Raw genomic sequence first — 12,633 nt, 5'->3', positions numbered from 1 at the left:
TAAATCCCTTGCAGTGCACAGGATAGCCCCCAAAACCAAGAATTATTCAGTCCAAAATTTCAATGGTATAAGGTTAAGAAACCTTACCTAAATTATGTCTCCTTTAGACAGCCCTGGTGGCTCAAATGGAAAAGAATCTGCCTGCAGTGCGGGAGACCTGGGTTCAAACCCCGGGTCAGGAAGATCCACTGGAGAAGGAAATGGCTACCCAATCCAGGATTCTTGACTGGAGAATTCCATAGACAGAGGAGCCTAGTGGGCTACAGTCCATGGGGTCACAAAGAGTCGGACACAACTGAGGGACTAACACTTTCACTTTTAGACAGCATAGAGTTGGAGCTCAGTTTTTCTCCTAGTGTGACAATTTCTGCTTTTTGATTGCAGTATTTAGTCCAATAACATTTAATGGTTGGATTTATGACTGCAATCTTTGCTACTGATTTTCTATGTTACATATCATTTTGGTTCTTTGTTATTTTGTCACTGATTTCTTGTGTGCATGCACATGCGTGCTTGCTTTCCCTGGTGCACTTGCGTGTGTGCTCGCTCGCTCGCTCTCGCGCTCACGCTGGCTCGCTCGCATGCTCTCTCTCTCTCTCTCTCTCTATATATATATATATATATATATATTTGTGTGTGTCGAATTATAATTCCTTTTTTAAATTATATTTTTGTGCTATTTTTTATTTTCATAGAAGTTGTTCCAGGAATTACAACAATCATCTTAATCACAATCTACTTCAGTGTGATGCTGATTTCAGTTCAGTAAAATATTGAAAGTTTCTTTGATTTTAGCTCTATTTCCACATACTTCCTTCACAGTAGTATTTTAAAATACAAGTCTTCTGTATATAGTACAAACCCAACAATACAGCAGTATAACTAATGCTTAGTTCAACTTTCTATCTTTTTAAATGTTTAGAGAAGAGAAAAATATACTTATGCAATTTTTAATAGTTACTCATATTTACATTTTCCAATGGTCTTTATTTCCTTGTACAGATTTGAGTTATTGCCCATTGTCATTTCCTTTTATAGTAAAAGACTTCCTTTAGTATTTCCGATAAGGCAGATCTGCTAGGAAAAAGTTCTTTCAGTCTTTATCTGGAAATGTCATTACTTCACCTTCATTTTTAAGAAAAAATAACTTTATTGGTTTATACATAATTTACATTCCATAAAATTCACCCAATGTATGATTCAATCATTTTTAGTAAACTTACCAAGCTATGCAACCATCATCACCAACATCCCATAAGAACCCTGATACCATTTTACAGTTAATACCTGTTTCTACCTCCAGCTCCAGGCAACACTAATCTATTTTCTGTTTCTATACATTTGCCTTTTCTAAACATTTCATGTAAATGGAATCACACAGTAGGTGACCTTTTGTGCAAGACTTCTTTCATTTAGCATAATGTTGAGATTCATTCATGGTTTAGCATGAATCACTACTTCATTCTTTTTAATCACTAAATAGTATAAACAGTCCCCCAGGGTAATAGGGACTGCAAAAACAACTGTGCAAACTGAAAGCAAGGAAAGCAATCTTAATAATCAATGGGGAAAACATAATTGTTCAATGATCCTTAAAAAATGTCATCAAAACATTAAGACTCTTACTCTTGGCTATAAATGTAAAAGAAATGAAAAGAGAGCAAAACTAATATTTATTTAGTATACTTTAGAACACCCAAAATATTAAGAATTAAAAGTTTTTCCCGTTAAAAAAACTTATCAAAAGTAGTTTGAACAGTGCTTGCTTTCTTTTTCTCACTGTATAATTTACATTACAGAGGGATACTGACTAAGCATCTTGTCTATGCCTTGGTGAACTGTCACACTCCTTTCTAGGTTAGGATCAGCTTCACATTATATCCTTAGCACTTTCTATGACACACACAAATCTTGAAATCTCTCTAACAGCTCCTTCAATCTGAAGTGCTTTGTTTTTTTTTTTCTGGCATCACTTCCTCTGGATCATCATCCTTTTCATCACAACCACTTTGTTCGTTCATATCAATAAATTCTTCACTAAGTTCATCTGGCTGTATATCTAGTGTTTCTCAAATGGTGGCAGTGTTGACATTTCTGCTACCAACAACTTCTTCTATTATTCCCTTTATGTTTGATACAAATTTCTCTTCCAGTGTTGTCACTTTTCACTTGTCTGCTGCACTCTCATCTTTGCTGGCCAATTCCCTCTTTCAGTCATCCATTTTTGCAAAATGTCACATGGGTTTGTCACTGGGAGACAAGGAAGCAATCCAACTGCAAGCTTTGCTGTCTGTGTACGAACTGAATAATAGGTGGGTGGTGACCATCACAGACAGACTCTGAAAGATTGGTCACTCATCTTGATGTCCATCTGTTATTTATGTAGTACAAACAGTTAGCAGGAAAGATTGAATTTTACGCAATTACTCACAGTTAATATACCATGGGCTCCCCTGATGGCCCAGTGGGTAAAGAATCTGCATGCAGTGTAGGAGATGCAGGAGACTCGGGTTTGATCCCTGGGTCAGGAAGATCTCCTAGAGGAGGAAATGGCAACCCAAGCCAGTATTCTTCCCTGGGAAATCCCATGGACAGAGGAGCCTGGCAGGCTGCACTCCAAAGGGTCAAAGAGTCAGACACAACTGAGCAAAATTTGAACTATGTTGTTAGGGGACTAGTGTTATTTAACCATGGTCACTGAAATTCGTACATATCAGACTGATGCAAAGTGGGGACTACCTATGTTTTGGGTGGGTAGGGTTTCTAACTTGCTTCTAACCAAAAGAATATGGCAAAAGTGATGGGATAGCACTCTTGTAATTATGTTACATTATATGATAAAGGTGAAATGATTTTTCAGATATAATTCAAGTCCCTAATCTTCCTTGTTATGAAGTCTACTTTATTTGAAATTAACAAGCTACTTCAGCTTTCGTTTAGCATTTGCATGGTGTATCTTTATCATTCCTTTTATTCTGAATCTGTATCTTTATATTTAAAGTGGATTCCTTGTAAACAGCATACAGTTTAATCTTTTAAAAAAATACAATCTGACAAGTTCTGTCTTTTAGACCATTCACATTTTCACATTTAAATTACTGATTAATTGTGATCAGTAATTACTGATTACTGATCTGGCAGGATTAAAATCTACTGTCTTGTTAGCTGTTTTTTATTTGTTTCATTTGTTCTTCATTTGTCTTTTCCTCTCTGCTTTCTCTAGGCTTTACTGAGTATTTTTTATGATTCCATTTTATCAATTCTATTGCTATCTTTACTTGATGCTTGTTGGCTTGGAAGCAGGGAGGTGGGAAACAGGGGCAGTCTCTTCTGTTTTGACCAGTTCTCAATATCAGATAGGTACTGTGGCCCTGGGTCTTGGGGCTGTGGCTTTCATAAGCATGTGATCCTCATCCACAGCAAAATTCTGGGCTCAGAATTATGATATTCCTTTCCTCCCCTAAGAGTTCAGTTCAGTTCAGTCACTCAGTCATGGCCAACTCTTTGTGACCCCATTGACTGCAGCACACCAGGATTCCCTGTCCATCACCTACTCCCGGAGCTTGAATATAGCTTCATTGTTTTTCCTGCTGTCCTTTCCCAGGTGCAGTGGGTTTCTACCTGTTTTTGTTCCCTTTCTTCCCGCAAATGAAAACTTTTGTTCCTTTGGGAGATGAGGAGATACGTCTGGGGAGATTTGGGCAGTGGCTGTTGTTCCACTATCCTAGCCAGCATGCAGGAGACACTTTCCCAGGAATCTCCCTGATCTTCCCTGGGAGGACCTGATGGGGACCCTAAAGGAAAAGTCTGCAAGAGGGTGAGAACCTTTTAAACCTATGGCCTCCAACCTTTGGCAATTCATTAACAATTTGATCTTACTGACTTATATGACATTCAGCAGTGTCTATCTCAGGTAAGCTAACGTTCCCGTGCTATTTACCCCTACAGTGGCACCTGTGTCTTCTGATTTGGGGTTAGCAGTATGCCCAGAAACCTCAGTGTTCTGTTGGGTTCAAGAAAAATCATGAATTTGCAATTTGTCTAGCTTTTTTCTTGTTTTAAGGATGGGAACTCTACAGTGAACATCTCTGAACTGAAACCAGAAGGTTGTTCATTAGCTATTCAAGTGTACTTATACTTTACATGCAGTCTTTTCCCACAAAGTCTAGATATTTGAAACACTGAAAGACTGTGTCAAGCAAATTACAATGTACTAACAATTCACTGGACATTTTGCTAATCCAACAAATAATTGAAACATTGAACATTCCTAAAGTGTTGATGCACAAGCGCAGCCGAGAGGAGCTACCCCACGTCCGAGGTCAGGGGCAGCGGCCGAGACTGCCAGGCTGTGACGGCACAGGAACGGCTGGGAGGAGCTACCCCACGCCCGAGGTCAGGGGCAATGGCCGAGAGGAGCAACCCCACGTCCAAGGAGCGGTGGCTGCACAGGTGCAGGAGGGCCTAGAGGAGCTACTCCACGTTCAAGGTCAGGAGGGGCAGCAGTGAGGAGAAACCCCTCGTTCAAGGTAAGGAGCAGCAGCTGCGCTTTGCTGGAGCAGCTGTGAAGAGACACCCCACGTCCAAGGTAAGAGAAACCCAAGTAAGACGGTAGGTGTTGCAAGAGGGCATCAGAAGGCAGACACACTGAAACCATAATCACAGAAAAACTAGTCAATCTAATCACACTAGGGCCACAGCCTTGTCTAACTCAATGAAACTAAGCCATGTCCTGTGGGGCCACCCAAGACAGGTGGGTCATAATGGAGAGGTCTGACAGAATGTGGTCCACTGGAGAAGGGAATGGCAAACCACTTCAGTATTCTTGCCTTGAGAACGCCATGAACAGTGTGAAAAGGCAAAATGATAGGATACTGAAAGAGGAACTCCCCAGGTCAGTAGGTGCCCAATATGCTACTGGAGATCAGTGGAGAAATAACTCCAGAAAGAATGAAGGGATGGAGCCAAAGCAAAAACAATGCCCAGCTGTGGATGTGACTGGTGATAGAAGCAAGGTCCGATGCTGTAAATAGCAATATTGCATAGGAACCTGGAATGTTAGGTCCATGAATCAAGGCAAATTGGAAGTGGTCAAACAGGAGATGGCAAGAGTGAACGTCAACATTCTAGGAATCAGCGAACTAAAATGGACTGGAATGGGTGAATTTAACTCAGATGACCATTATCTCTACTACTGTGGGCAGGAATCCCTTAGAAGAAATGGAGTAGCCATCATGGTCAACAAAAGAGTCCAAAATGCAGTACTTGGATGCAATCTCAAAAACAACAGAATGATCTCTGTTCATTTCCAAGGCTAACCATTCAATATCACAGTAATCCAAGTCTATGCCCCAACCAGTAATGCTGAAGAAGCTAAACTTGGTTCTCTGAAGACCTACAAGACCTTTTAGAACTAACACCCAAAAAAGATGTCCTTTTCATTATAGGGGACTGGAATGCAAAAGTAGGAAGTCAAGAAACACCTGGGGTTAACAGGCAAATTTGGCCTTGGAATATGAAATGAAGCAGGGCAAAGGCTAATAGAATTTTGCCAAGAGAACGCACTGGTCATAGCAAACACCCTCTTCCAACAACACAAGAAAAGACTCTACACATGGGTATTACCAGATGGTCAACACCAAAATCAGATTGATTATATTCTTTTCAGCCAAAGATGGAGAAGCTCTATACAGTCAGCAAAATCAAGACCAGGAGCTGACTGTGGCTCAGATCATGAGCTCCTTATTGCCAAATTCAGACTTAAATTGAAGAAAGTAGCGAAAACCACTAGACCATTCAGGTATGACCTAAATCAAATCCCTTATGATTATACAGTGGAGGTGAGAGATAGATTTAAGGGACTAGATCTGATAGAGTGCCTGATGAACTATGGATGGAGGTTCATGACATTGTACAGGAGACAGGGATCAAGATCATCCCCACGGAAAAGAAATGCAAAAAAGCAAAATGGCTGTCTGGGGAGGCCTTACAAATAGCTGTGAAAAGAAGAGAAGCAAAAAGCAAAGTAGAAAAGGAAAGATATAAGCATCTGAATGCAGAGTTCCAAAGAATAGCAAGAAGAGATAAGAAAGCCTTCCTCAGCGATCAATGCAAAGAAATAGAGGAAAACAATAGAATGGCAAAGACTAGAGATCTCTTCAAGAAAATTAGAGATACCAAGGGAACATTTCATGCAAAGATGGGCTCGATAAAGGACAGAAACGGTATGGACCTAACAGAAGCAGACAATATTAAGAAGAGGTGGCAAGAATACACAGAAGAACTGTACAAAAAAGAGCTTCTCAACCCAGATAATCATGATGGTGTGATCACTCACCTAGAGCCAGACATTCTGGAACGTGAGGTCAAGTGGGCCTTAGAAAGCATCACTACGAACAAAGCTAGTGGAGGTGATGGAATTCCAGTTGAGCTCTTTCAAAACCTGAAAGATGATGCTGTGAAAGTGCTGCATTCAATATGCCAGCAAATTTGGAAAACTCAGCAGTGGCCACAGGACTGGAAAAGGTCAGTTTTCATTCCAATTCCAAAGAAAGGCAATGCCAAAGAATGCTCAAACTACCGCACAATTGCACTCATCTTACACACTAGTAAAGTAATGCTCAAAATTCTCCAAGCCAGGCTTCAGCAATACATGAACTGTGAACTTCCTGATGTTCAAGCTGGTTTTAGAAAAGGCAGAGGAACCAGAGATCAAATTGCCAACATCCGCTGGATCATCAAAAAAGCAAGAGAGTTCCAGAAAAATATCTATTTCTGCTTTATTGACTATGCCAAAGCCTTTGACTGTGTGGATCACAATAAACTGTGGACAATTCTTCAAGAGATGGGAACGCCAGACCACCTGACCTGCCTCTTGAGAAACCTGTATGCAGGTCAGGAAGCAACAATTAGAACTGGACATGGAACAACAGACTGGTTCCAAATAGGAAAAGGAGTACATCAAGGCTGTATATTGTCACCCTGCTTATTTAACTTATATGCAAAGTACATCATGAGAAACGCTGGGCTGGAAGAAACACAAGCTGGAATCAAGATTACCGAGAGAAATATCAATAACCTCAGATATGCAGATGATACCACCCTTATGGCAGAAAGGGAAGAGGAACTAAAAAGCCTCTTGATGAGAGTGAAAGAGGAGAGTGAAAAAGTTGCCTTAAAGCTCAACATTCAGAAAACGAAGATCATGGCATCTGGTCCCATCACTTCATGGGAAATAGATGGGGAAACAGTGGAAACAGTGTCAGACTTTATTTTTGGGGGCTCCAAATTCACTGCAGATGGTGATTGCAGCCATGAAATTAAAAGACACTTACTCCTTGGAAGGAAAGTTATGACCAACCTGATACCATATTGAAAAGCAGAGATATTACTTTGCCAACAAAGGTCCATCTAGTCAAGGCTATGGTTTTTCCAGTGGTCATGTATGGATGCGAGAGTTGGACTGTGAAGAAAGCTGAACACCGAAGAATTGATGCTTTTGAACTGTGGTGTTGGAGAAGACTCTTGAGAGTCCCTTAGACTGCAAGGAGATCCAACCAGTCCACTCTGAAGGAGATCAACCCTGGGATTTCTTTGGAGGGAATGATGCTGAAGCTGAAACTCCAGTACTTTGACCACTTCATGCGAAGAGTTGACTGATTGGAAAAAACTCTGATGCTGGGAGGGATTGGGCGCAGGAGGAAGAGGGGACGACAGAGGATGAGATGGCTGGATGGCATCACCGACTCGATGGACGTGAGTTGGAGTGAACTCCGAGAGATGGTGATGGACAGGGTGGCCTGGCGTGCTGCGATTCATGTGGTCGCAAAGAGTCGGACACGACTGAGCGACTGAACTGAAGTGAAAGTGTTGATATCTAATTAAGGATTCTGATCAGTTTCAAATAACTGATATACCTGTCTGGGTTACAATAATTTCAATTGTTGGCAATTCTCTGGCCGTCCAGTGGTTAGGACTCTGTTCTTTTACTGCCAAAGGTGTGGGTTCAATCCCTGGTCAGGGAACTAAGATTGCTACAAGCCGTGCAGTAAGGCAAAAAAAAAAACAAAACAACTTGTTTTCACCAACTTATATGTTCCTGTAACATACAAAATGTTTGATGTCCATTTGGCTTTTGAGGTAGACTAAACTCAAACCTGTATCATTGACCTTGTGTAATTTGCAGGGCCTAACCAGGCCCTCCATACCAGTGGTGGAGACTGAGAGTACAGCAGGTGCTTAACTGACTCACTCCCCTGGAGATGTCCTCTTTTACAGAAACCTAACTGTAACTAGGAATGTTCCTAGTTAACTGAATTGTAGAAATTAAAGAGATATCACTCTAAAACATGAACTCAGAGATTAGTACCCTCCGTAGGCACAGTTTCCCTGGCTGAACTCATCAATAAAGGGCTTAGAGATGCTAGGGTATCACTGTTAGTGTAGCCCTGTGATTAAAAAACAAAAAGACATTGTTACAGAAATATCTACCATTTTGCTAACAAAGATTAATAACATATGCATTAAATTATAATGTTATTTACACTACAAAAAGGGTCCTTCCAGGAATTCCCTGTTGGTCCAGTGGTCAGGACTCAGCGGTTTCACTGTCATGGCCTGGGTTCAATCCCTGGTTGGGGAACTAAGATCCCATAAGCAACACAGCAAAGCCAAATAAAAAATAAATAAAAAACATAAGGGTCCTTCCTTCTCTCCTCATATCTACCATCACTTCCTCTCCTTAAATAATGTATAATAACTCAATCAAACAGCATCAGTAGATAAGCTTACAAAATAGCTAATGTGGGGTCTGTTCATGCAGATACTTAACATTTCAACTGTGAACAACTATTTATCATAATAACCTCATCCCATTCTTTAGGCATATATTACCATAGAAAATGCAGCTTTTACCTCAACACCTAGCTTCCTTTCCCCCAGACTGCTGACAGGAATATTGGCTCCTTGGACCCTTGACCATGCAGCTTTCCTCCTCCCTTCTGGGCCATATCTAGGTATTAGAAATATTGTATTTCAGAATGGACATTCAGTTTGAGGAAGGATCTTCACACCAGTCCTGGGCTTATGTGACCTCAGATGCATTTTCTACCCTTTGTTGTTCTGCTACATGTTCCAGGGGACAGGAAACAAGGAGGAACTCCTGTAATCTACATTTCCTGGCCCCCTTCCAAGTGGCTTCCAGTTAAATTCATCCAATGGGTGGCACCAGTGAGAGACAAGAGGATGAGAGGAAAGAGGTGAGGGTATTTTAGGCAACCTCACTCCAGGACTCTGGTAACACCACCTTCTCCCTATGTCCACCCCAGGGGTGACAGTGGCTTCCTGCTGTTGCTTTATCTCTAGGTCACTTCAATGCACCCTGGTTGGCTTCTCAGCTTTTCCAATGCCTGTTTCACAACTGTCTCCTACTGAACTACTTGCCTCTTTTTTTCTGACTGGGATTGAGACTTCATCTGCCACATCAGAGCTCCACCCTTTACCAAATATCCCCACAATGAATAAAAATCACTACTGTAAAGAAAAAATATTGCCTGTCATTCCAGTTCTACAAAGATCAAACCATTAGCCACTACAGTTGCCCACCAGTTCATACATATTCTGGCTTCTCCATCACCTCTTAGAAGAAGTTCCTCAGAACTATCTGAGAGGCTGTCTCCCAGGCTCAGGTCCCCAAATAAAACTCACAACTTTCATGTCATGCATTTTTTTTTCAGGTGACACTGCAGTATTGCCGTCTTGTCTATGTCTCTCTCCAGTACCATCATAAACACTCTGTACAACACCGCCATTGAAAAGAGACAATTTTCTCATTCATACCACTGAAGAGAATCACTCCAGCTCATTCATAGCCTACTCTGTTAATGAACGCAATTGTTTCTTTCCCTGGTTCTCTCAGCAGTAAAAATGTACAATAGCCAACAGATTCCTAGACTAGAATAAGACCATCCATGGCAGGCTTGTTTTAAATGTGTTCATGTGTATATAAAAATGCATAGCTGTTGAGGTATGGCAGAAACCAACACAATACTGTAAAGCAATTATCCTCAAGTAAAAAATGCATAGCTGTATAAAAACACAGATACACACATGAAGTCCAGATTTCAATATAAGTAACACAAAAAGAGTGTGTATGGGGGTTACAATGACCAAAAAAAAAAAAAAAAAAAAAAAAAGACCAAAACTCCTTTGTGGAATTAAGGCATCCACTCTGAGACAAGACAGAGAAAGAGGGACTGGAATTAGCTTCATGCCTGAAACAAAAACAAACATAAATACACAAGATAATGGTTTTCAAGACACTGAAAGGAGGTAATGAAGAAGAGGTGATTGAGAGATGGGGGCGGGTAATAAGGTAAGTCCTTGACTGCTCCAGCTTATTGCCTTAAGAGAGTTTCCAAGCCACAAAACAAGGAGGGGAAACAGAGACATGTCTAGCTGACTCCCGAAACTGACAAAGCTGGGATTCTGGATACAAAAGCAGCTAAAGTTCATAGGACTGAATACCAGAAAGGAGACCCAAACAGGGAGAGAATCCTGGAGATCCAGAGGGCTCTCCCTCAGGTATTCAGAAGAAATCAGCATATGCCTATGAGGAGAAAGAATAATTTGAAAGGATTATGACTACAGGGTTTTGGGGGGGCATGATAAAAATGCCCTAAAGTTGTGAATAATTGATAGAATTACATAGAAAATCATTAATACAGAAGATTTGAAATAAAACAGCCAAAACAATTCTACAAAAGAATAAAAATGGAAGACTCACACTACCCAATTTTAAGATGCACTACAAAGCTGCAGCAAGCAAGATAGTATAGAACTGGCAAAAAGCTAGATACAGAGATCAGTGGAACACAAGAGGAAGTCCAGAAATACATCCATACAAATATGGGCAGTTGAGGGAATTCCCTGGCTATTCAGTGGTTAAGACTGTGTGCTTTCACTGTCCAGGGCCCAGGGTTCAATCCCTGGTCGAGGAAGTAAGATCCCGTAAGCTGTGTGACATGGCTATATATATATATATATATATATATATGGAATTGATTTTGGAAAAAGTTGCAGAAGTAATTCAATGAAGAAAAGATCACCTTTTCAACAATGAAACATCCATATGCAAAAAAATAAATCTCAACCTAAACTTACCTTAGTCAAAAAATAACTCCAAATAAATCACAGATCTAAATGTACAAAATGCAAAACCATAAAGCTTTTAGAAGAAAACAAAACCCTCCTGACCTGGGGTTAAAGAAAAAATTTTTAGACATGACACCAAAAGCACAATCAATAAAAAAGGGAAAGTTGATAAACTGGATTGCATCAAAATTAAAAACATTTGCTATACAAAAGACACTGTAAGATGAAAAAAAGCTCCAACCAAAAGAGAACATTTTCATATTACATATTTAACAAAGGTCTTGATTCCAGAATATAAAAAGAACTCAAAATTCAAAGAAAACAATACAATTAGAAAATGAGCAAAACACTTGAACAGTCACTTCACCAAAAAGAATATGTGAAAAATGACAAATAAGTACAAGAAAAGATATTAAGCATCAGTAAAATGCAAATTAAAACCACAGTGAGATACCACTACACAACTATTTGAATGGGTAAAATTAAAAATACTAACAATACTAAGTGCTAAAGAGAATGTGGAGCAACTAGAACACTTATATATTGCTGGTTGGAATGTACAACTACTCTAGAAAACAGTTTGGCAATCTTCTTATAAACCTAAACACGTGCTTACCCTATGACCCATCAATCCCAATCTTGGGTATTTATCATAGAAAAATGGAAACTTACATTCACACAAAAACCTGTGTTCATAGTTTATGCTTGCTCAGTAGCTCAGTCTTGTCTGACTCTTTGCAACCCCATGGAGTGTATGGACTGTATGAACTGTAGCCCGCCAGGCTCCTCTGTCCCTGGGATTTCCCAGGCAAGAATACTGGCGTGGGTTGCCATTTCCTCCTCCAGAGAATCTTCCCCACAGAGGGATTGAACCTGCATCTCCTGCATTGCAGGCGGATTCTTTACCAATGAGACACCAGGAGAGCCAGTAATGTTCATAGTAGCTCTATTCATGATCACAAAAAAAAAAAAAAAACTGGAAACAATCTAAATGTCCTTCAATTTGCAAACAAACTATGGTATATCCATAAAATGAAATCCAACTCAGCAATAAAAAGGAACTAATTATAGATACTTGCAATGACATGGCTAAATCTCAAGGGCCTTATGGTAAGTGAAAAAATTAATCCCAAAAGGTTACATATTGAAGGACTCCATTTATGTTGATATTTGAAAGACAAAACAATAGTGATGAAGAACAGGTCAGTGACTGTCAGAGCAGTGTGGTAGCATGAGTTTTTTAGGGTGAAGGAATTCATATTCACCTCAATTGTGGTGGTGGTGGTTACACATATCTATACATGTTATAAAATTCATAAAACTGTACATCAAAAGTCAATATTACTCGTGATAATTTTTTAAATAAAATTAATAAATCTAAAAAAGAGATGATTTTTAAAAATAAAAGTGTCATGAAATCGAAGAAGCCTCAGGAGCACAAAAAGCTAACAGTCAGATGATACCACCCTTCAGGAAAAAGTT

At 39.9% G+C, this 12,633-nt stretch overlaps 1 protein-coding gene across 3 annotated transcripts in view; it reads right to left on the bottom strand.

Moving 5' to 3' along the window:
* Positions 1 to 12,633, bottom strand: part of SLC9A7 (solute carrier family 9 member A7) — a 174,907-nt gene that overhangs the window by 149,623 nt on the left and 12,651 nt on the right. The window lies entirely within an intron of this gene.

Source organism: Bubalus bubalis, chromosome X, assembly GCF_019923935.1.
Source record: "Bubalus bubalis isolate 160015118507 breed Murrah chromosome X, NDDB_SH_1, whole genome shotgun sequence".
Classification (NCBI taxonomy): Eukaryota; Metazoa; Chordata; class Mammalia; order Artiodactyla; family Bovidae; genus Bubalus; species Bubalus bubalis.
This window is presented reverse-complemented; position numbering and strand designations above follow the sequence as displayed.